The 24,347-nt window shown below is 41.6% G+C and overlaps 1 protein-coding gene across 1 annotated transcript in view; it reads left to right on the top strand.

Moving 5' to 3' along the window:
* The window catches only part of LOC109146432, a 1,056,471-nt gene that overhangs the window by 855,906 nt on the left and 176,218 nt on the right, over positions 1-24,347 (top strand). The window lies entirely within an intron of this gene.

Here is a 24,347-nt window from a genome sequence, read left to right on the forward strand (position 1 = left end):
TGTTTTGCCCCCAAAGTGTGAGGCACTGTAGCCCTTAAGTGTGTGGCATTGTGACCTCCAAGTGAGGGACATTGCAACCCCAAAGAGTGGGTCAATGTGACCCCCACGTGTAGGGCTCTTTGACCCCAAAGTGTGAGGCACTGTGACCCCAAAATGTAGGACAATGTGACAATAAATGTGGGGTGCTGGTACCCATAAGTGTGGGGCACTCTGAACCCCACGTGGGGGGCCCTTTAACCCCAAAGCATAGGATATCATGACCCCTAAGTGTGGTGCATTGTGGTCCCCAATTGTGGGACATTTTGACCCCAAAATGGGGGGCAGTGTGACCCCAAAGTTTCAGACAATGAGACCCAAAAGCGTGGGGCAATATGACCCCCAATTTTGAGGTGTTGTAACCCCAAAGTTCAGGGCATTGTGACCCCAGTGCTTGGGGCACTGCTCCCCACACTGAGCCCCTCGCTCCCCAGTCTCCCCTGTCCATGCTGAATCACCCCTCACTCCCTCCCCACCTCTTTTTCCCTGTTTCTTCCCCATTCCCACCTGGATTCTTGACCACCAAGACTGTGGGGTGGGGACTCCCAATTCCTTCTCATTTACCTCCATGGGAGCAGGATATCTGATGTCGCCTACCCTGCCTTGGGAAGTCCCCAAATCTCCAAGTTCTCACCTCAAAAATAATAACAAATACTAAAACCTTGGCAGTGGGATCCAAAATTCCCAGAAATACGAGAGGACCTGGCAGAATTCCCAGATATTTTCACAACAACTTGGGTCCAGCAAAAAGCCCTTGAAATTCTTCTGAAATAAAAGCTGCAAAAATAAGCATAAAAGTTTTTAACCAATTTTTTTGCCATTTTCCCCCCTCAAAATCTGGCATTTTGTGGGTAGTAGATGCATTTTTTGGGTAAGAACTGGGAAAAGTTGGTGTGCAGGTAATTTTCAAGGAGACAGTCATGTGATTGGGGATTGCCTGGGGGAGTGGGGTGCCCCAAGGTGGTGGGAGGTGTTTGAGGTCTTTTGGTGTGACCCAAAGTGAAAGGAAGGTCTTGGGGATGGGAGCGGTTGGGAAAGGGGTTTGGGAATGGGGGTTTGTGTATTGCAGGTGTGGTGGAGGGGTTTTGGGATCCCCCAAGGGGGGGGAGGAGGCTAAGGAGAGGGTCCAGCATCTCTGCCAGGCACTGGAAGCCCTGGGAGACAAAACTCAACTGGCATATTTCAAATATTATGTTACTCAAATATTCCCATATTCAATCAATATTCAACCATTATTATTGCAGTTGGGGTTTTTGTTTGATTTTTGTGTGACACAAAAACTTTGAGAGGGCTTTTTAATGGTTTTCTGAGTCAAGAATGAACATCCTCACAGTTTGCAATGAGAGTTCTTGCCTCCTTCACTATGAGCTCAGCATGTGAAAGGTATTTTTTTTTAAAGCATGCTCGTGGTCTGACTTTATTTTATTTTATTTTGTTCTTAATTTTTTTCAACTATTAAAGGTTTTTCAGTCATCTATTTATGATGGTTTCTGAGCCCTGGAACACCTTGATTGTGGAGGATGTCTTGGAAGCCCTTTTGGGTTTCATGTTGTAAGAGATCAATTGCAATAAATCAAAGGTTGATCAATATTCTGTCTTTTCCTCAGAGACAAATGCATTTAACTTTTCCTGCGTTTTAATGGAGAAAAACTCCATTGACACGCAGGGATTGACGTTAACTCTTAAATCATCCTTATTTGATAATTTATTCTGCTTCAAGTATTTTTATAACACAGTCACAAAAGATGCCCAAGTCTCTTGGAGAATAAAAGCTGTTGCTTTAAAATCATTAAGAGAATAAAATAAAATCCTTATTTAATATATTTTAAAAAAAGAAGATTCCCTTAAAATAAGACCAGCCAGAGCGTGCACATTCCATGTGGTGTTTTGCCACCTGTTCAAGCCAAATATCCTCCAGCAGTTTTCCAGGAGGAAAAGCTCTCTAGCTCAAAAGTACAGCCAGTTGTTTCTACATCAAAGACAAAATGCAGTTAGTTTCTGCCTCAACATCAGCAGTCTGAGAAAATGCCTCCAATTAAAACAAACAAACAAGTCTCCCTTTGTTTTGTTGTTTTTCTTTTCTTTTGCCTGCAAGCATCAACATTTTAATTCTTTTTTTTTTGAAGATCATGCACTAGCTTTGGCTGCAAGGCCACAATTTAATTTACTCCTTAGTTGCACCCCAATAATTTAAACTTTCAGTAAATTAAAAATGCCACCTTAAGCTTCCACTGAAAACCTTGTGGGAAAGTGGAAGTGCAGCTTTGATAATAAAGCACAAAAATATAAAGCAAAATGTGTGAATCTCACATTTTCTCACAGAGGATCTATAATGTGATCAACCTTTTCATCTACCTATTTGTCAGACAAACTTAATTTAGGGAAAAAAAATTAAATAGGTAGTTGCAAATTAGTATCACCTTCTCTCCCTGTATTTGTCAACAGATATATCCATAGCTCCATCAGCCAGGGAGCGGTGGTGAAAATGATGGCAGCACGCAGGAGGTGGCACATAGAATCACAGAGTCACGGAATGGTTTGGGTTGGAAGGGACCTTAAAGCCCATCCAGTCCCACTCCCTGCCATGGGCAGGGACACCTTCCACTACCAGGAAAACCAGGTTGATCCAAGCCCCCTCCAGCCTGGCCTTGGACTCTTCCAGGGATGGGGCAGCCACACATTCCACCCTGATTTTTGGACTCCTAATTTGTCACAGGCCTGTGTTTTTCTCTGGGATTCAAGATTCTTGGCTGGGGTCTCAATTTGTCAGTGATCTTTTATATTTGATGGTTCCACACACCCTCCCTGTGCCAGGGGAGAGCAGAGTCCCAGCAGAAGCACTGGGTACCTCCAGTTCGTACCCTTGTGCCATGGCACAAGGCATGTGGTCTACTTTCAGAGTATTTCCACAAGCAAAACCAATGAAGATTACTTCTGAACCACAGAGAATTTTTTCCCCCTCAGGGAGAACTTTTTTACTTTAAGCAAGTGACTTCCGTTTTGGAATTGAAAGGGCCCAGGAGTAAACCTAGCTCCAGTCTCAGAGACTGGGTCACTTCTGCAGTAATTTTCTGCCTACAAATTCCACAGTAAAATTACCAAAGATATTTTCTTTCTGCAAAATAAACCTACATGTTTAGATATGGCTTTGTAAAATTCCTGTCTGTGAAAAGTGGATGCAATCTATAAGATTACATAATATTGTTCATAATACTGATCCAGCTCTGGGAAAGACGAACAGGTGTAAAGGTGTAACTGAGCTGGATGGAACAAGATAAGGCCAGACCATGGAAAAGAGAGAAAACAATGATACTGCCCCATATATCACTGTGATTTGGCACTGCTAAAACTCAACCCCTTCAGAGCTGAGATAGTATTGTGATAGTGGTGCCTTGCCCAGTCGCCATATTGCAAATAACGACAAGAATTGGGAGCAGGCTTTGATGCCAGCTGACTCAGAAACAGGAGAAGCTTTTAGTCCAACAAAATTATGATGAAACTGTGCTGTGTGAGTAAACTCTGATTACTTGCCAAAAACACCTGCTTTCCATGACTGCATCCTTCCTGCTATCTGCCAGCAAGCCTCCTTCTGCCTCTGCCTCCAGCCCTGGCATGGCAGTGAGCTGGCAAGGCATAGAGTGAGGCTGAGGTTGTAATCCTATTGTGTTTACAAAGTCTCACACCGTTTTGGGAAGCACTCTCACGCTCTTTGTCGAAGTTGTTCAATAATGTCCTCAGACAGCAGAGCTAGGAATTATAAATCCAGCACCAACGCAGGCAATGCAGTCAGTGCAGAAAAGTTCAATGACTGCCTCACTGTCCTGGTGAAGCAGGAATGGAGCTGGCTGTGCAAGGAAGGAGCTATGCCTCTTAATTAAAAAAACAAAAACCCAAAAGTGTCCTTTTCCACTGATGAATTGTGGAGGAGGATGGAAAGATAAGAGGCATGGAATACAGCAGAGGAAAGGTGTGGAGAACTGCTGGAATACAAATGCAAAGCACCAGGAGAGCTTGCACCAACCAGACCTCTGAAGATGAACTTCAGCTTCTCAGGCCCTAAATGCAGTGAAGAAAGGAGGAGCTAGAGAAGTGGGAATATCTCTCAAAACAAGTCACACTTTTAGCTTGGCTTTCACTGCAGGGAAGATGTCCCCTGAAGCTTCTAAATCAATGTTCTGATGTTCTGTCATGGAAACCCCTCTCAGTATATTTTATGCAGATATACAGGACCTTGCAACTCTACTATCACCAAGTGCACAAGCACCTCTGGGGCTGGTTTAAATGCCCAGTTCCTAAGGGTTTTTTGTTGTGTTTTGGCTGCAGCAAGCAGGTGTTAAGAGATATTACAGGCTGTATCCCTCTGGGAGGGCCTGGTATCTGGGAAAAACGTAATAATCACTGATAACTTGTAAATGCCTTCCTTTGCCCAGCACAGAAGTGTCTCTTCTGCACTTCTCCTTTTCCTCAGAGGGCAGGAGTTATGAATCACCAAGGGAGGAAAACAATATAAACTTCTTTTGCTACCAGTTGATTCTGAACCACCCTTGGAGTAATTTTGGCAGTCCTGGATCCATAGCAAATCATATAGGACTTGATTCAGTCACAAATTCAAAACCTGTGGAGATAAACCTTCAATTTGGGAGCGCTAGGAGAGGATCTTGCAGCCATAACCTCACCTGTCTCTCTCTCTCCTCCCACAGTATAGCAAAATAAATGTGTATAGATACTTTTTATTTGCTTGCTTACAATTATTTCTCAGAGCACTGAACTATGCCTCACCCATTTTTCTGTAATCAAAGGGAAGTGGGAGGAGGAATTGTGTTTCTGTGCCAGTCTACATGTTTTACTGCTTCTGCAAGGTAAAGGAAATGAGGATCTGTCTGTCTGCCTGATGCAGAGGGTGATTCACACACCTATTACAACAGAAACACAAAAGCCATGCAGCTGTAAAGCCAATACAATTAAAACTGGGTATAATTAAAACAATTGTCTGATGGCAAACAGGCACTACAGCCCTGTACAGCTATTCTCAGAGGAGAATATAGACAGATAAAAGGTACCTTTTTGGCAGAGCAACACTGCTCAGTAGATTTAATTTAAACCATATGAGATTATTATGTCATATTAATCAGAATACTTTTGCAGAATCTTTCAAGTAAAAAACTTTGTGTTATGGTCTCTCAGCTGCTTTTCTCTGCCCAAGTAGCACTGTGACTATGAGGGCTGTATAATATGACATAACTGGATTTATGGACATACAAGATTTTCTTCATGTCTGAAAATGTTTAAGAAAGGTCTTAATATGACTAAGAGGGAAATCTACAAAAAAGGAATAAAAAAAATCTTCATTCTCCCAGAAAGGTCACAGGTAATGAAAACAGAAAGGTAAAATCTTCTGAAAAAGGGCAAGAAAATGCTTGCCTTTTTTTTTTTTTTAATCCAGAAAGAGTGATATTCATGGTAAATCCACATGGTAAATTATATTCATATCTTATCACCCTTAATGAGATTAGAAGTGCCATGAAAGGGCAAGTCAATGCAAAACCACAGGTGACCCTACTGCTGACAGATGCAGAAAATGAATCACTGTCCTGTTAGTCCCTCCAGAAATGCTTCAGGGGCCTGCTTAATGCTTAATGCCTTCCTGGCCTGCTAAAAATAAATCAGCATTAATTCTGCTAAGGAAAAACTGCCTTTCTGTTGAGTGAAACAAGGACACCCGCTTCAGGCAGTGGGGAAAAGAAGAGAAGCCACCCAAAGAAAAGCCACAGAATTCCTCAGTGGAGCCACGTGGTCCAACAAACAACAGCAGCAAACACACACTGGTAAAGGAAAATGTATACAGCATCAGTGATCAACTGATGTAGGTTTCATTCTTCACACAGGAAGAGTTAAGCAACAAACAAAATTACAGCAACGGGGCAGTTCAAGCAGGAGTCCATTGTGGCTCATTAGAATATTCAAATGTTTCTCCCAGGAAAGAGTCATTCCACCATGGTTATAAAGCCTAAGCCCTTTCTGAAGGCTAAATCAGGTGCTGCAGGGGGAAACCAAGGCATGAGGCAGGGAGGGATGAAAGGGCTGCTCCCACCACATGCCCAGGAACACCTGCCTCAATGCTAGCAGAAGAGCAGTGTCACTGGGGCAGGACAAAAGGACACTTTCTCATGCATCATGGACTCTGAAATACCCCGTGTGCTCCAATGGCTCTGACATTCATGGCACACATCTGTTGGAATGATATCAAGCTCCAGCCCAGACACTGTGACGCAGAACAGATGCCCATGGCTCACTCCTACAGCAGGTGGTACAGCCTTGTTAAGCATGGAAATGGAAGGGGGAAAGGGGCCAGGGATTGCTGAGGTGTGGTGAGAAAGTGGGCTGGATTAGCCTCTGGGATTTTGCATGGCATGGCACATGTGATAGAGAAGTGATAAAAAGAGGAGCAACCTAAGCTAACCTGACTCATATTTGCCCCAAGCTGGAGACACAAGCATGGCTCCCATGGCTCAGAATGACTGGGTTTGAGTCCACGGCCATGTCTGGACAGGTTGATGAATATCCAATCTCTCCAGAGAAGCAAACCACACATTCTTTCAACTGCCCTTTTGACCCTGCAGGAGGAAATGACCATTTCTTTAACACATGCGTCACGAAAGTCAAACCATTATCCTTGTCCTGTGCGTACCAACTATTTTTCTCTCTCTTTGAAATATGTGCAATTTTCTTTGTGATTTGGACCAGGAACCTCTGAGCACCACCAGACCATCACCCTCAGGAGGCTGGTAAAACCCTGAGCCAGAGAAAATCCAGCATCAAACACATTTCAAAGCCACCTAACAGTGCTGACTTAACTAAAACATGTGTACAGAATCTGCTAATCTTTCACTCAGAGCTGACACACCTGAAAGGAGCAGCTGTGATCCCGTGTAGTCTTTGTGATACAGATTATATGCCAGTGATGTTGTGTTAAGCATAAAGAAGAAGAAAGAAAGATGAAAGAAGTTTATGCATAAGATTAAGCAACTGGGATCTCTAAAATATCCATTTAACAGCAGTAAAAAATGTGAAATCAGGAGGAATGCAGGCTGAGCTCTCACAGCGAGCATCTGGGGCAGCTTGTGCACCAGGGTTTGAGTCATGCAGCCTGTACTTTAACGCACCAGTTCTCCTACATATCTACTTGTTACAGACCAGACTTTTACTGCATCCACAAGCTCAGTGTTTCCCTGACAATCTGGGGAAACAACACATATCACAACCTGAGTGCAAGAGGTGCAAATCTCACAGGCTGGCCATGGGGCAAGAAAACCTGTGAGGGGCAAATTTTATCCCAAGCCCTGGCGATCAGGAGGCTGAGAAGGACATGAGCACTGAGGATGCAACAGAAGCCTTATTTTCATGCAAGACATAAAGGATTTGAGCATATAAATCAGAGTGACAGATGGTTGAAAAACACCTGGAATAGGTGTCTTAGTGCTGCAGTGGATAAACCCCTTCAAACAATTTTACAAGGAACTTCATGGATATAGTTGGCCATGGCATTTTTTATATTTTGCTGTGCAATTTGCCTAAACTTGGTGTCAATGTTTTTATTGCTCTCACCCCTCATCATTCAAGAGCAATCTTGAAAATTTTTATCAGCATTGAATCCTTCTCCCTGCTTAAAGTTGACTATGCAAATACTGCCTTCAGCTGCAGAAATCAAAACCTGTCTTCAGCAGGATTGTGCTGTCCCCACCTTGTGCAGGTATAACTGCGCCTGCCACCAGCCAAGGTCCCCAGGTGAGACATCTGTTAGAAGACAAAAAGGCAAAAAAAGACAACATTTTCTTTATCCCTGGGATATCTAAAACATCCATTGACAAGAGAAATTGAAAAGTTTGCAAAATTCAGTATGGAGAAGGACTGGCCTACAGAGTTGTTACAAGTTGAGATGTTGAAACTCTTGGTGAAATTGAATAAAAATTATATTTTCAAGACTTGTCTTTCGTTATTATATTTAGCAAGATTGAGGTCCTTGACTCTCAAGCCTGATGCACCCCTTTGTACATGTAATGAGTGCACTAGGAAAGCAGACACTTTGCAATTTTCAGAATTAAAGAGAACCAACAATTACATAATTTATTGAAAGCCATCCAATAAATGTACTGCTCTGATGTTTTCTGCATCACGTCTGTAATTATAAATAAATAGCAGATCTCATATGCCCTTCTTAGAATAGCAAAAATGGCTAAATACTGAACAAGCAATGTTTACCATTCAAATCCTAGAGCCTTTCCAGTTTTGCCATGTGCGGTAGATTTTACTCATATAGGAAATATTTTTTAAATATTTGTTGTTTATTTTTTTCTTCCATAAATATGTGGGAATAGCTGGTCTCAAGTAAAAAAAAAATCAAGTCGGGAAATACTTAGGCAGAAATGTGGGGGGTTTTGCCCATTATTGACACATGTAATGTTTTATTTATTATACAATAGTTTCAAGAGAGGAAAAATTTCCAATCTGGGAGCAAAACAGGGCAACCAGTCTTTGACTGATCAAGCATACATTGCAAATAGTAACTAACATTAAATGTTTCCAAGAATTTAACTGCTCTGAAATTAAAACCGCTCTGACCTTGGGTTTGGGTTTTTCAATGTATTGAACTGCCGCTCTCCAGCCATTTCCAAACAAACAAACTGACCTAAAGCAGCTACTCAGAGCACAGGATTTCAAAACTGCAAAGCAATCATCCCCAAGTGTGGAGAGACCTGACCTGAGAGGTTTGTCTGGAGTCTGAGGGCAGGTGGGAAAGCTCTGCTGGGGCCCAGGAGGAGACAGGGCCAAGGGGAGGCAGAACTGGGAGATGTCCATGATGGAAGAACTTCTGTGACTCCTAGAAAAACTGCAAAGTGCAGGTACTTCTGAAGTGCAATTTTGCGTTAAATTGAGCACATTTGGTCTTCCAGGAATAGCACAAGGCACGTAGATAACCTTTCCTACTCAATTGCTGGGAAAAAACCCTCCAGCGAAATACAAATACTTTCATAAATACACAAGCAGGTGAATGGCATTTAATTCAAAATGTGGGAAATACCTCACACAAAACTTGGGACTGAACATGACCTTTACTTTCCCAGCAGATGGTTTCCCAGCTTTTTTCTTAAAGTTTGCTTAGAATGTGTCTGATGCCTGTAGTGTGCAAAAACCCACTGGATTTAATGACAGAGCACATCTCCTAGACCGTATTATCCTGAATTTCCCTGTCCTTGCAGGTGCAGCCCCTTTCTGTTGGATGGTTGTTAAGCCACACCAGGTGATGTCTTCTTATTTTTTCTTCAAAAATATAAACCATGAGATCTCCAAGAACACAGGTCAAGTGGCTATTTATAGACAGCCCGACATGTGAAAAACATGCCATATATTCTGAACAGCTATATCTTGTGTTACTGCTTGTGTCACTTTTATCTCTCTTGAATTCTGAACCTACAGATGTAAGAGAATGTTTGTTTCCTCCGGATATGGGGATTATTAACAACCAACAAAGTGTGCAAACACAAACCACTAACAAAATCACCATTTTAAGTAAAAAACACAAAACACCCCCAGCAAAGAGATGCTGTAAAAAACAGTGTTGTGAAATTACTGATGAAAAAGAAAACATTAAATTATTGCACCTCTTTTCCAGGATAAAAGTAATCCTCTGCCTTTCATGAAAGAAATTACATTAAGGCTGTTTTCTCGCTATGGAAAAGCCATCAAATACGTGTTGCACAGTGGAGACAATGTGTGAAATGCATGAAATCAAGTGAAAAGATGGGGTTTTACTGTTGTTTACTATTGTTTATGCAATGCCTGGGAAAGATCCAGGCTGGCCTCTAAACATCTCCATCATGCTGCATGATCTGGGCTGGAGCTGGGACACCAAGGGTCTGCTGGGGTCCCACAGTCTCCCTCCCTAACATGGGGTGAGGAGGCAGCAGATTCCTCCTCACAGATGTAAAATAAGTATGGGATACCTCAGGTTGCCACAGGGGCCAACCCAGGCTGGGCAAAGCTAACAGGGGAGATGTGGCAAGCTGGGTTTGCTTTCCCAAAAATGAGATTCAAATTTTGTGCTGAGGTCTCACAAAAACACCCACAATTTTTGTGGGAAAGGATGCTTGGTGTAGTCCCAGTGGCTGTTTGGCTATGTGAACACACGGGAACCCAAAGACCCCATCAGTATGTGCAGTCATGGCAAATGAGTAATTTGGTGCATTCATAGGAGCAAAATAACCATATCAACGCTTCCCCTGCCTTTGAAAAATGTGTTTAAAGGTCAGCAAGACAAAAAAGAATACTTTAGAATATGTTTAGCTGAGAAACCTATGCAAATTGTGCGTGGTAATTCGCAGCTGAAACCTATAAATGTCTGAAACCTCCCTGTAATGACTCCCTTAGCAGATATAATTCATGTCCTTTGTGCACATGCAGGATGGGGAAGTGTCAACTTTTGCTTTGTGCCTCGTTTAACCATCATATATCTACGCACTGCCATGGAGCAAGCTTTGTCCCTGAGGTTCCAGAAGATCAGAGTGAAATTTAGACTGAATATACACCAATAAAAATTGTAAAATAGAACTGCAAGGTGAAAAGCCAGAAAGTAGTAGCAATCTGGTGCACAGGTAACTGAATTAAGTTGCCACGGATGTTTCAAGGAAAGAAGGAAAGCGAAAAAAGAAAAAAACCCTGACCAACCAACCAACCAACCAATCAGCCAACCAAAATCCACACAAACAAATGAAACAAGACAAAGCAAAACAAAACGAACAAAAAACCCCAAAAATTAAAAAAAAAAAAATCTTCCAAGGCCTCTGATGCATCACAGTGTTTGTTTTCTGTATCGTAAGTGCCACCTTGTACAGGAGAGGGAAAAGGGGCACAGGGGAAACTGGTGGCACTGGGAAAGAAAAAGCTTTAACTGAGCCCTGTGTAAAAGCACCTGCTTGATTGTAGGGTACACTTACATACATCCAGAACACTTTTATGGAAATTTTTCAGCCTGTTTCTGTGAGACTCCACATCCATATGACAGTGTTGCAATCCCTCACTGTTTTTTTTCCACAACATTTGGTGCATGTCTAAAAGCTGGATATCCTGCCCATCCATGTCCAAATGAGCACTGCCAGGTGTTTTTTACAGCAAACTCTTTTCCAAAGAAACAACCAGGAGTCAGAACACCCAGGAATTTCAGAAAATGGAAGTTCATGCCTTGAAATATGCAGGGCAGTGTGTGTGTCTGTGTGTATGTGCAGGGGAAACCCTTTACACTATCAAAATTCCCTTTGTTTGAGACTCAGGAGACAAATCTTTGTGGTCAGTTTTTAAAGTCTTTTTTTAAAAGCTTTTCTGAAAGTTTTTCCATGGGAATATTGTAAGCAGCCCTGTTTGTTGATGACCTGTGCTGTATGCATAGATACATACATATATACAGAGTCCTGCACATGTTAGCAAAAAGTTTAGGAAGCAAATAAAGATGTAATACAAAGCCCTCTAAATAATTTGGGAACCATTTTTCATAAAATTGAGAAAAATTCTGTCACAGAACGACTGAATCTAATCATAGTAGCTAAAGATGTGCAGGAAAAAATAGTAGCACTTCCAGTTTTCCATCCTCACAGGACCTCCAGATATGTGAGATATATTCCATGTTTAGAAGGAAAGAGAAAATTAAATAAGACAGGTGAAGCACAGAGTCAAAAAAGTTTTCAAACAATGTTCTTTAACCAGGGTGTTCAGGAGCTGACCTTATTTCTACAAGTTAACAGTCGGAGTGAGTAGTACTTAACAAATATCCCCCACATCCTTTGAGATTTTGAGCCTGTCAAGAGCATAATGTGCTAAAAAATACATTCTTCAAATGAGGTGACACTGTGCTATGTGACAAAATGGCATCATGTAAAAAGAAATTATAGAAGGCAACTCTATTAAAAATTAAAGAAAAAATGTTTCATTTTAAGCTAACTATTCCAAATGACATCATACAGAGAGGATAGAAAATGCTTGGTGAAGGTGAAAATATTGACTGTGGTGCCTCCCAACATATCTCCTCAAGTCCTGACTATGGTTTTGGGGTAAGATGTGAAAAGTCAACTCTGGAAGAAGACTACTTTCAGGAGTCTGTTTGGGAAGAATGGGAATATTTTTGATGAGTATGTCACAATGACATTACACTCCTGATGAGGAGGAACAAGGTCACTGATGAAAATGTGTCAAGGGGCAGAGCAGTGACCTCCCAGCAGACGTGCAGAAACCCAAGGTGTGTGTGCTTACTGCACCACTGTGTGCTATGTCTGCACAGTCAGAAATGCAGGAGAGCAGAATAAAGCAAAATCAAAACACTCCGAGCAGAACGGGATACATCTGATAGATGACAAAAATGCTGCTACTTTTGGAAGGAATGAGTGCAAAATGCTTAAAAACCTGAAAGCCCACTGGCAGTCTGGTGAGTTTGTGGTGGACGGGTTCCTGTTGCAGGCTCACCTCCCTAAAGCCTTTCTCCTCTCACTTCCTAAAATGGGCTCTTTTGTTTCCAGATTCCATCTGTTATTTTTGCAATAATGCTGTTTGTGTTGGAAAAATGTCTCTGTGGAAAATCTGTGGATCGTCTCCACTGGCGTCACAAAGTGGTCTCTGGACACAGGAATGTGGCTTCCCTGACGATGACACCAAACCCCAGGAGTGTCCCATAGTGACGGGATGTGGTAGTCCTGTGGGTCTGGGACTGGAGACTGACATGGAGACATTACACAAAGTAATCCCAGGAGTGCTGGGAAGGCCAGTCACTGTCTCAGAAGATGGAGATGACAAGCAGGATGCTCTCCTAGGGTCTCCTCAGAGGCAGAGTTTCAGTTTAAATCCTTGATTACAGCAGCTTTCAGAAGAGTAAGTTGTAGCTATGTAGATCTGAAAGGAGGAAGCGTTCTAGGACAATTCCCTTATTCAGCTTGCAGAAAGGCTGAGCAGACACATTTGTGCCAATTTCAAGCAATTGATATTTAATAAAGACTTGTGGCTGGTTTTGGTCTTTGTCTTAAACAACTCGGTTCAACTTAATTTGTCTTAATTTCAAAGCATCTTTTTCAGAGTGCACTCCCTGAATTTCCAAACCGTGATCCTCACCCAGAAGGGAGAAATACAACAGTATTGCCTCATCTGAATGAGTCCAAGGAAAATTAATCTACTGGCGTAAGTTACTTTCATTTGAGTAGAAAACAGACTGTGTATTGATACAGCACACCCTGTAGAAATGTGTGTTGTGTTGATATCCACAGTTCTTCAAAAAAGAGAATTTATCTTTCTGTCACACAAAACATGGTAACTGACCAATTTATGCTTTGGCATGAATCCTATTCTATTCTATTCTAATTCCACATAACAACTGAAGGAATAAAACTGACTAATCAAGTGCTGGGTTAAAAAAACTATGTCAGTGGGTGTTATAAATCTGCCATTTATTTCAGTGCATGGCTCTTTTATTCCAAGCTGGTTCTTGTATTCTATGTTTGAACCGTTTTGTCCATAGAGAAATTTTTGCAAACATTAACAAAAGCAATAATTAGTCCCAAGGGCCACAAGTCCATGTTTTGTGAGAAGGGCACAGAAGGGTGATACCAGAGATGACCTCACGGTGATGTCCATCAAGCTCAAAACCAACCTTAGGGATTTTATTGCATTTTGATGGCCTAGGGATTGCATTGTCAGACATACTAATATGAATTTTGCAGTGAAATTTGATGAATGGGACAGGGTTTAGTGGCTCTCACTGGGGAAGTGAGATGGTGGCACATTGCATCACTTCAAAGCCATTATGCCAAGAAGTTCTCTGTGTCAGTACTGTTCTGCATCCATTTCCTTCATGTGAAATGGTGATTTAAACACTTCCAGGGCTCACCTTTTCCCCTACAGGGCTTCGTCTGCTCATGTCATTTCATACAATAATGAGGACTAATTACGCACTGTGTCATGCTGCACTGGAAAAAATGAAACCTTGTTCCAGAGAGTGATGCCCAGATTGGAGGTGCTTGAACCTTACCTCTCCAGCCTGTGGAAAAACAGGAGCTGTCAAGTTGCTCCCTCCATGTATCTTTCTACTACATACCCAAATGGAGTGTTTAATTTGTCACTTTTAGCAGGAAAACATCTGCAAGTGTATTTCTACCTACACATTCAGAAATGGCTGATGACTTCATGTGTTTTGAGCATTTACAAAATAAAACTCTCTAGCTAAGAAAATCAAAATGGCTGATTTTTCCTTTTTTTCTTTTGTATCCCCCTCTCCCCACCCCACCCCCCCCACCCCACCCCCCCAATGTAGGATTTTGAATGTGAAATTGAGTCCTTACTGTGTACGTTCATGGTCCACAAAGGAAAGGTTTATTTACAGTGGTTGTGGCGTAGGAAGAGGACAAGGAGCTGCAGAACAACCACCTGTGTGCAAGCTATTTGGGCTAATTTGGCCAGAATTCAGCACAAACTCCCCAGTAAATGCAGAAAAGAGAGAAAAACAGGTTAATGCTTCAGTTCATGGGTGCATGTGCAGTGGATCTTTATGTCTGACTGGAGCTTTGGGAACTCCAAGGACATAACAGGACAAAAATTGAGAACTATCACAACCACCACGATGCAACTGATCTGACCACCAACAGAGGGATTTATCCCTCTCCTCAAAATCAATGTTGCCTGGCATTTAATACTGTGTTGCAGGCATTAATTTGCCACTGATTTATATGGAAATCCAATAAAACTATAAAAAGAAAGTCCTTTAAGACCAGATTGTGAATGGCTGAAAGTGAAATTACAGGGAAGGGAAAGAAAGGAAGGAAAATCTTTATGGGAGACAATATTTTTTTCTGTTTTCTGAATTTAGGTGGAGGTGGAGGAGACTCTAAAGTTGGCATCAGGTGTGCCACTAGGTCACTGTGACACCAGAAGCAGAACAAGCTCACACTGGAGCTGGTCCCAGAGGAGCTGGCAGTCCACCCACTGCCCTCACAGCCCTTTCCTGAACAGTGGGCTGTTGTTTCTCCCCTCTGGGCTCATTGAACATGTTCAGCCTTCTCAAACAACACCCTGTGGCAGCCATATCATCCACATAACAATTTTCCTCTGCTATGACAGGATTCGCCTAAGCCTCCATTAACAATGATTGTGCATAATAATTTAAAGGGTGATTTTCCATGACAGACTGAAATCATGACTTTGGATTTTGTCTTCTGCCAGCTCTTTTTGCCAGTAGAACTGGGTTACTGATGTACCTCTTTGAGGAAGTGGAGCAGAAGTTTAGGGTGACACCATGGTCAGGTGACTTCTGCACTGTTGTTAGACAGCTCTGAGCATGAACCTGGTCTGATAACTTGATCCTCATTGCTACCACAGTCTCAATGAACACATCAGAGAATCAGTTTACACTAAGAATGGTGTTTCACGTGAAAATAAAGCATTGACATTTATGTGGTTCCTCTTTATAGAGCTCGCTCTGTGTATTTTCTTGAAGGATTAATTATCATGATTTACTTAAGAAACTCCCCCCTACTGACAGCAGCTTTCTCAGGTGCTGGCTGGGGACACTCCATTTTTTTCAGTGTCATTTTCTGAAGCAGAATACACTGTGAAATTTTTTTTTTCATGTCAACAACTTGAATTGACAACGACAGATTTCACCTCCTATTCAATGTATTCCTTTGGACACAGCTACTACCTTCACCCCAATAAGAGTCAAAATTAAAACCAAATGAGGTAAGCAGAAGATGAGATCTTCATTGATACAAAGAGCATTTCATACAGCACATATCAATTATATTGGCCAAGTCTTAAAATGTTTGTTTCTCAGTTCTTAAAACTTTGTTCCCCTGATCACTGGGATTTTGGAGGAACTTCAGAACAACAAGAGGCTTGTGTTTGTCCTCACCAATTTATTTCTAACCTTGCTGAAACCAGCAAGAGGCATACCTGACTTCAGCCGTCCCGCTCAGGATCGAGCTCATACATTTTCAAGTGTAAGGTATTTTTACCCACAGATCTCACAGCATGTAGAGATTTTCTTTTTGGTACAAAGATGCAATTTCAGTTAGGATTTTTACCTTCCAATTAGTTTGTTTTAACCACAGCCGTGCATATTTTTTTCCTCCCGGGATATTATTTTCCTTCCATACAGCTTCTAGAGATGAATAAAGGAAAAATAAAGATCCAATCAGTATGGCACCATTTCCTTCAGCTTTTTTGTCCCTTCACCTTGTGTAATACATTATTTGCTCTACAACTTCTAAGTGTAAAATGAAATCTTCTCTTACAAGTCCTAATTTTTTTAACTTCCAGAGTTATTTGCACACTAAAAATGCTTTCTATTATTACATGTGAGCAGAGCAAATTAATTGGAAGGCTCACAATGTAAGGGTGACTCTCTTTTGAAATTGCCGTTTCAGCCCCCTCATTCAAAAGCACAGTGTGAGTCTAGTGCTGGCTCTGACTCTGTTAACACTCCACAGTGACCACATCTGAAAATCTAATGTAAATAGATGGTAACCAAACATCTCTCAAGAAATACTTAAAATATTTTTTTTATTCTTCCATTAACAAGTCATTTAGTTCACCATAAAGGTTTTCTTTTTCACTTTTCCTATTTCTAGCAAGTGAATGGCTCAAGGATTGATTAACTGCATTGCCTTCTCACATGCACAACCACAACTGATCGTGGTGAAACTTTATACACTGAAGGTTGGTTCTTTCATTATATTTTTTGGGGGAAAAAAACCAAAGATCACTATTTACCATTTCAGAAATTCTTGTTTTGATGAGCTCTGCCTCTGTACACTGCACAAGGTATTGAGCATGAAACAACAAGCACAATTTTTAATGGGAACCTTTTGTAAACCACAGGTTTCATGTAGCTCCTTAACATACTAATTTTTTTTTTATCTGGGTGAAAGGAGATTGCTCTTGGAAAGAGAATGCTGCAATATGTCCCTTGGCATTTTCATGGCTGATAGGGCTTGATCTGAACTGCCAAAATTATTAGGGCTTTTCTGAGGAAGTAAAAAGAAACACTGATCTGAGCTGAATGCCTGCAAATATCCATGGAAGAAATGCAGCCTGGCCAATAGGATGGAATTACTGCGAGAACACATTACATTTTGGATATAAAAACACAGGCTTTGTTCTTAATGAGAACCTAATCAGGTAGCTAATAAAACTGGCTTGGCATTCAGATATGCATAAATGAAACAACTGCTCTTACATGGTGCAGAGACAGAGACAATGTTAAATGTGCAGGCACTGCATTTCACACTGCTGTGAGCAACCCTCAAAAACACCTTGTGCAGGAAAGGAGAGTTGTCACAGACTGAAAACTGGGGCCAGCCAGGCTGGAGAAATAGCTCATTAGTTAATGAAGATGCTTTTAAATTCTCCATCATAACAAACATCCTCAGAAACGCTTGTTATTAATTACTACACATTCACCTTTTGTCTCAAGCCTCATTGTGCCTCATTCTCCATCCTGCTCTCATTGTCACTTTACATTGGCTTTCTATTCTTCCTCTTTAGTAATTCAGGAGTCAAGCAAATACATACCACCATCATATTTTTCAAGTTTTGAATTAGTCAAGAAATTATTTTGAACATACAAAATTTAAAAGAAAATAAATCATTGGGGGTACACCTTCAGCCTCACCACAGGCTGGACCTGGAGACAGGGAGCTGCAGCAGCCTCATCAGCCTCAGTCTGCCAGATTCTTCATTCAACAGTTCTAACAGAAACTATTTGTATTTTTAGCTACATGTTTGTGAGATGATAAAAATAATCCTCACGTGCACATTTTACAGCAAGAGACTGATAAAAGAGAGAGCTTCACTTCAAGAATTTCCTAGAGGAAATGTCCCCCTGAGCTGACCAGAACTCTAAAGTGCCCAGGGTGAGAGGAAGCTGTGTCTGCCTTATCCTCCTGCTTCAGTCTGGGAACTGAAATGGATGCTGAAGATCCCCCAAAAAGGGGATCTCTTGCAAAAGGCTCTAGAAATTGGGATGGGAAAAAAAAGTGAACTCATCAAGTAACTAATTCCTCCAGATAGCCTCCAAAATCCTGTCAGACTTGATACAAGAAAACTGTTTTCAAGTAGCAAAAAGAAAAGTCAGTGATCATGAGGGGAGGGATAGAGAAACTTCTGCACTGGGGGAAGATTCGTTCTTTTCCCGAAAGTGTAATGCGTCACACTTGCTCAGATAGGAAATGGAGGCTTCTCTCGGTGCAGAAAACTTCTGTGGAGGAGAGCCAGCTGGGAGGAATTAGGTCTGGCCACAGTCTGTGTGTTCTTAAACAGCCATGAGCTCAGATCTACCACAGTGGTGAGCAAGGCAGGAGGATTACCAGTTCTGGTAAGTATTGAAACAAAACTCTCTGCCCGATTTCTCGGGAAAGCACATTTCTCAGCAGCACAAACAAAAATGACACTGGCAGTTCTTCCCCACTCACAGCTGGGCTGTCTCTCCTCTGTGAGAGTGGCTCTGGCTGTTACCAGCCTTTGGATCTTGAAGGGAGTGGAATAAAAAGTCTTAAACACATTTCTGTTGTCACAAAGGAAAATGTTTTGCTCTTCTCACGCCTGCTTTCTCTGTCCACGTGTCCTTACACATGAAAGGCTCCAGCATGTCCACAAAAGTTTTCTGGAGAACCACTGTGAAATTACTGGACCCACCAAAATATTGACACATTTTGGTGCTTTATGAGAGGCCTACGCCCATTTCTCTACAGCAAACAAAATTTTCCTTCACCTGAGAAGGCAGTGGATGAGGAAAGAGCACAGAGGAGAGAAAATGGGGTTTTCCTTGTGTACAGAGACAGGATTTTAAACAGGGGCATTTAGAGCTGGTGTGGTCAAAGCTGACAGTTTCTCCAAGTACCTTGCTTGGGAGTCCTTTCAACATCTTATTTAAAAAAAAAAAAAAGTCAACTTAGTCTTGGCTTAATAGGCCAGCATTTATTTTCTTACTGCAATTCTCTTTCTCTGAGGTTGTAAGATTTAATATAAGGGGTTGCAAATGTAATCCAAAGTGTTCTCACACTGAAATGCAAATGCTGAGGGTTTTTTGTTTGGGTTTTTTTTTGGCAGTCTTTAATGTCTACTGAAAGAGACCCACATTGGAGAGCTCCTAAACTCACAAGCTGGTTTATTTGCCAATTCTCTTGAGTAGTATTCTGCCCAAGCATCCTGGAACACAGCAGCTGGCAGCTCCTATGTCTGTCCAGGCTAACTAACAAGATATAATATAGTAGGAATGATATAATTGTGCTCTGATTATCAATGAATTAAAAATAAACCTATTTATTATAGACTTGATCAGTATTAATTTACTTTAAAAATACCTGTTTCTTCCTCTTATCATAAGGTATCATAACTATATTTACTGTAATGGATAACTTAATTAAATTTAAGGAACTTGGGAACTGTTATATTTGACAGATTACTTTTTATAATGGAGATCATAATTTCTCTCTCTAAAAAACAATAAACACATGTTTATTTCTTTGCTCTTTCACGTCCCTAGAGCAAGGTCCAATTACTACTATCTACCTAAAATGGTTTATGCTCTCCTCCTCACAAGGTTATTAATTATCTCAAAACTGAATATAAATTTACTACAATGCAGTCCCTAAAAATTCTTGGCTTTCAGTAGGATCACACTACTTCAGTGAAGGAAAAAAAAAAATGAAAGAGAGAAGTCAAGTCAGAGAAACCTAAATCTCAGTTTTTCTGCTTTGGGTGGCTGTAGCAACTGAGGGAGCAAATAAAACAAAAATTCCTTAAAAAATTTCATTTTGCACATAAAGCAGATTAACGAAAAAGCATGACTATATTTGAAGCAGAATGCACTAAGAACCACAGGACTTCACGTGACAAAGAGTTGTGGTAGAGCCATCCCTCCTCTGAGCAGACCAAGGTGAGCACCACACCTGCAGGGAACAGAGGTCCATGGACTTTTTCTTGCTGATACTTTTTACTCCTCTCCCCGCTACTAAGATATATCTGTGTTAAATGTTTCTGGTTTGGTTTCCCCTTCATGTCTTTTTGGTCTGTTTCAGATCCCCCTTCCAATCCCTGCAAATAGCAGCTCTGTCATAGTCCTCCCTGTGCTCTGCAGCTGCTTCCAGAAATCCCAGAGCCTTTTTACAGAGATCTGGGCCTATCCTGGCTCTTGAAAGTCCTTTGTGGAACACCAAGAAAAGCAGAAAAGAAAAAAAAAGTTTAAAAAAAAATTTAAACAAATTCTAAAAGAACCTTAAACAAATAAAAATAAACACCAACTCCTGACAATGAACAAGTGGAAGAGAAGCCTGTGACAGAGGCTCCTTTCCTCAATGTCAAATCTCTGGTTGCACCATTTGGCCATAAGACAGGAAAAACAATGTTTACTCAACAGGCTTCAGCCTTCTAAAAAAATTTCTAGTTTACAGTCTTTTATGCAATATCCATCTTGCCTAATAATTTGGGTTTCTAATGTCACAGGAATGGGTTTCTGGGGCCACAGTGCCTAACCCATAATCCCAGAGCTGGCACTTAGCACTTGGCACTTTTTGGGTCACTCTGGCAAACCTGTCCCTGTTTGCTATGCAAAATGATATTTTCAATGTGAAAACCATCTAAGATATGTGGGGGGGGCGGAAAATCAACTCTTATGTTGGTTAGAAGTCATTTGGTTCTTTCTGGCTGCACTTTATGTGAGATAAATATTCCATCTGAAGGAAGATCAGATGAGGAGGATTCACAACAACCAGACATGAAACACTGTGTAACTCCACGTGTTTCTGCTGCTGCCAGCACAGAACAGCACAATACTTACGTATTACAATATCAAACCAGATGAGCAAGGGAGCCTAAAAACTATGTATGTCTTCCTGCAAAACACACAAAAAACCTCACCCACGAAACATACAGACAGAGCTTGCATTGCTGCAGGTTCTTGTAGAAATGTACACAGAAAATTTGTGTGCGCCATGCACGTGGCAGGTGGAAGAATTGACCAAGGTGTGTGTTTGCATCTCTTTAGAAGGCAGAGTGCTGCCTCTGAAAACTTATCAGCTGCCCTGCATGGTTTCCATGGTTTCCCTGAACTGCCAAGCAGGATGAATCCTTACCTGCAGCTCCTGTTTGGGGTTTGCTGCCAGGGAAAGCTGCAGCAGAGACATGAGGAGGAGCAGGGCAGAGGGACCATGGAGGGGTGAAATCCTGCTTGGCCTCCCAGACCAGCCTCAGACAGGATTCAGGTCCTGGAACGAGGAAAATTTATCTGTTTGTTTGTAGGTCTTGTCATGCAAAGGACTGACAGTGACAGTGAACCTCTCGTTGCTGTTCCATATCTCCTCAGAGACCTTTGGCATTGACATATTAATACCAATACAAATTCCCAAGGTGTGGGCAGTGCCCAGCCTGCAGGAGAGCAGGAGCCTGGGCTGTTCAGTGGCACTGTGGAGTCTCCTCTCATGTGTTTGTGTTTGTCCCTTTTCTCCCTGTTACCCAGGAATTTGTAAACTCAGATGTGGCTAGAAGATCCAGCTCTCACATGGATTCAGCTCCCTAAAATGTTGCAACAGCAGAAAGTAAGGCAGAGAAGAAACAGTCCATTAATGATCAGTCCCAGGGAAACACAAGGTTCATCTCTTATCTAGTTCCTTCAGGAACAGGACACAGATGTATGGAAAACCTCGCTTCTTTACTTCCTCTTCCCACATTCTTCATTTTACACTTGTAACAACAACAAAAGAAGTGTTTCTTAGAGAAGTCTTTGAAGTTCTTCCATGTTGGCTTCAATATGAACTCAATTCTTCACAGCTCTGCACAGTCAGTATGTAGGAAAGCAATGAGAGTTTCTAAATTGGGACTTTTTGAAGAGCCTGTCCTACAGTTTCCTGGCAATTATCCTTTGAAGAGTTCAACCACAGGGAGATTTTTTAAAAAGGTCATTCTGCCACATCAGGCCTTTACAGAAATTAAAGTCAGGCTTCGAATCAATGTAAACTGATTCGAATTTTCTACTGCAGGACTTTTTCTCCTCAGTGGGAGGCCAGGGTGAGGACCCAGGGGTGCTTGCTCCTCAGACTTCGCAGCAAACTCCTCATTAGGATGATTTGCTGGAAGAAGTTGATCTACCCAAAGCAAAACCTGTGTTGGATTTCTTGTTCTGTCTTTTTGAAGGGCAGACTTGAGGAGCTTCAGTGGTCCCTAAAACACCTCTCAACAATTTCTGGATAAAATACTCCTACATATTTCATCCTGATTCATCATTAGTGTCTTCTTGCCACACTTCAACAAAAATAGAGCAATCCCACAGATTTTTTTTTTCTCATTTGTGGTGAATTTTGAAACAGTGGGTGGTAGGGGTCTGTAATCCAGAAGTCAACCAAAATTTAGAGTTTTAAGAGTTCAGTGAAGCAGAATTTCTACCCTGTAGGCCACTCTCCCCCTGCCCACTAGAGAGACAGAACATAACCTCAAATTTTACCTGCCATTTCAACCAGACTTCTGTGAGAACCCTCCTATCTAACCAGTTATCTTTGTGCCTCATGACCTACACCTCCCACTCAAATTAAGGGGAAAAAAACTTTAAAATTTTGGTGACAACAGTTTCATTTCTTTGGGAATTTTACTGTAGACTAATTCTTTTCCTGGGATTCACAAGACCCAAGTACTTTACTATCTCTGTCTAATTTTGTAAACAGAGAGATTGAGCTCCCATTTTCAGACTGTGCTGGGTGCTGCAAAGGCTTATAACCTGTGGGCTGCTTCCCGCAATTTTCACACCTTGGTGTCAAACAGTTCTGGGGGGGATTAGGTCACGAAACTTTTGTGATTCCTTCACAATTCAGTAATAGTTTTAGCTCCTGACCCATTATTGTTGTGTCTGGAAGGTAGCCTAAACCACAGTTTTTGCCATGAAATACAGATACTGCCATGAATACCAGACAAAAAGCCACCAAATTTGGCATTGGTGGGTGGGTTCAGGGTTTGCACGCCAGGCCAGCTTCATTGTACCTCAACATCTCTACTGTTTGGAAGAGAGTTTAGGAACTACTCTCCCTGCTCTTACACTGAGTATTGCTCTGATCCAAAACCAAGTAACAACATGCATTTGCTTAACTAGTTACAGAAGCTGAGAAAAATTTAGGGTGAGATGTTCACAGAAACACCTGTGATGACTGTGCTTTTCCAATACTTGATAGCACAAAATCAAGTTAGAAAAAGAGGTGGTAATTTGAGATTGATGGTTCATTTTGCAAGTCTCCAAAGTGAGAGGAGCCTGGATTTAAAGAATGTAGTAAAAGTAGGCTACATTTTTTTATTTTCTTGCCTTAGCTTCACATCAGTACTTCAACTGATACACTACTGCATGCTGAAAAAGGTGTTAGTTATTATAGATATGGTAAAGTAATAACTAAACCTCTTACCTCATCACTAGGCATTTTTGTATCTGTTCAAGATTTGAAAAGAGTTGTCAGGGACACAGAGAACCACCCAGACAGCAGCATGTGGTGAGGATGAGGATGGTGCAGTCTTCAGGGTATACCCCAGGATTTGTAGGGCACTTTGAGATCAGCAGGTCCTGGTATTTTCCTCATCCTGAACCTTAGCTGAATGGCACCCCTAGATTGGTGTTGATAGAAAAGGTCTGTGATGGGACACAGATCACACTCTCAGTTAAGTCAACCTTTAAAGTCAAGCCTTTAGGGTCTCAGGTTCTAAACAAACTTTGGATCCAATCTTGCTTATTTTTAAAGAGTGACAAGGCAGCTCACAACTCCCACAGTTACACTTGCCCTGCAATATTTTGCTAGTCCAAACTTCCACACAAGATTTACTCTCTATATGCCCTAAAACTTCTGTGAAGATACTAAAAATAGCTCCAAGACCAAGGTTTTAAACATACCACTGTGAAGGGGCACAGAACTGACCCACAAACAAACAAACAAACAAACAAAACAACCCACAAAACAACTTACGACACTGTGCTTGAAGATACAGGCTGAACCAAGTCCACCCTGGGCCAGCCAAAAACCTGGCCAAGGACAGAACTGGAAATAGTGCCACACAAGTAAAAAGGGGCAGGGCTGAAAAGCAGCACTCCTGCAGCATGGATCAAGAGAGGACTGCACTTAAATGCAGCCTCCGTGCTGATGGATGAGATGTGGGGTCAGGGACATGTGCAGAGGTCCCAGCAAAGGCTTGTCAGGGACAGCAAGGTCAGTCAGCATCCTCTGGGGCCTGATGCATTCTCTGTGTTTTATTTTTGTGAACTG

Source organism: Corvus cornix, chromosome Z (assembly GCF_000738735.6).
Source record: "Corvus cornix cornix isolate S_Up_H32 chromosome Z, ASM73873v5, whole genome shotgun sequence".
Taxonomy (NCBI): Eukaryota; Metazoa; Chordata; class Aves; order Passeriformes; family Corvidae; genus Corvus; species Corvus cornix.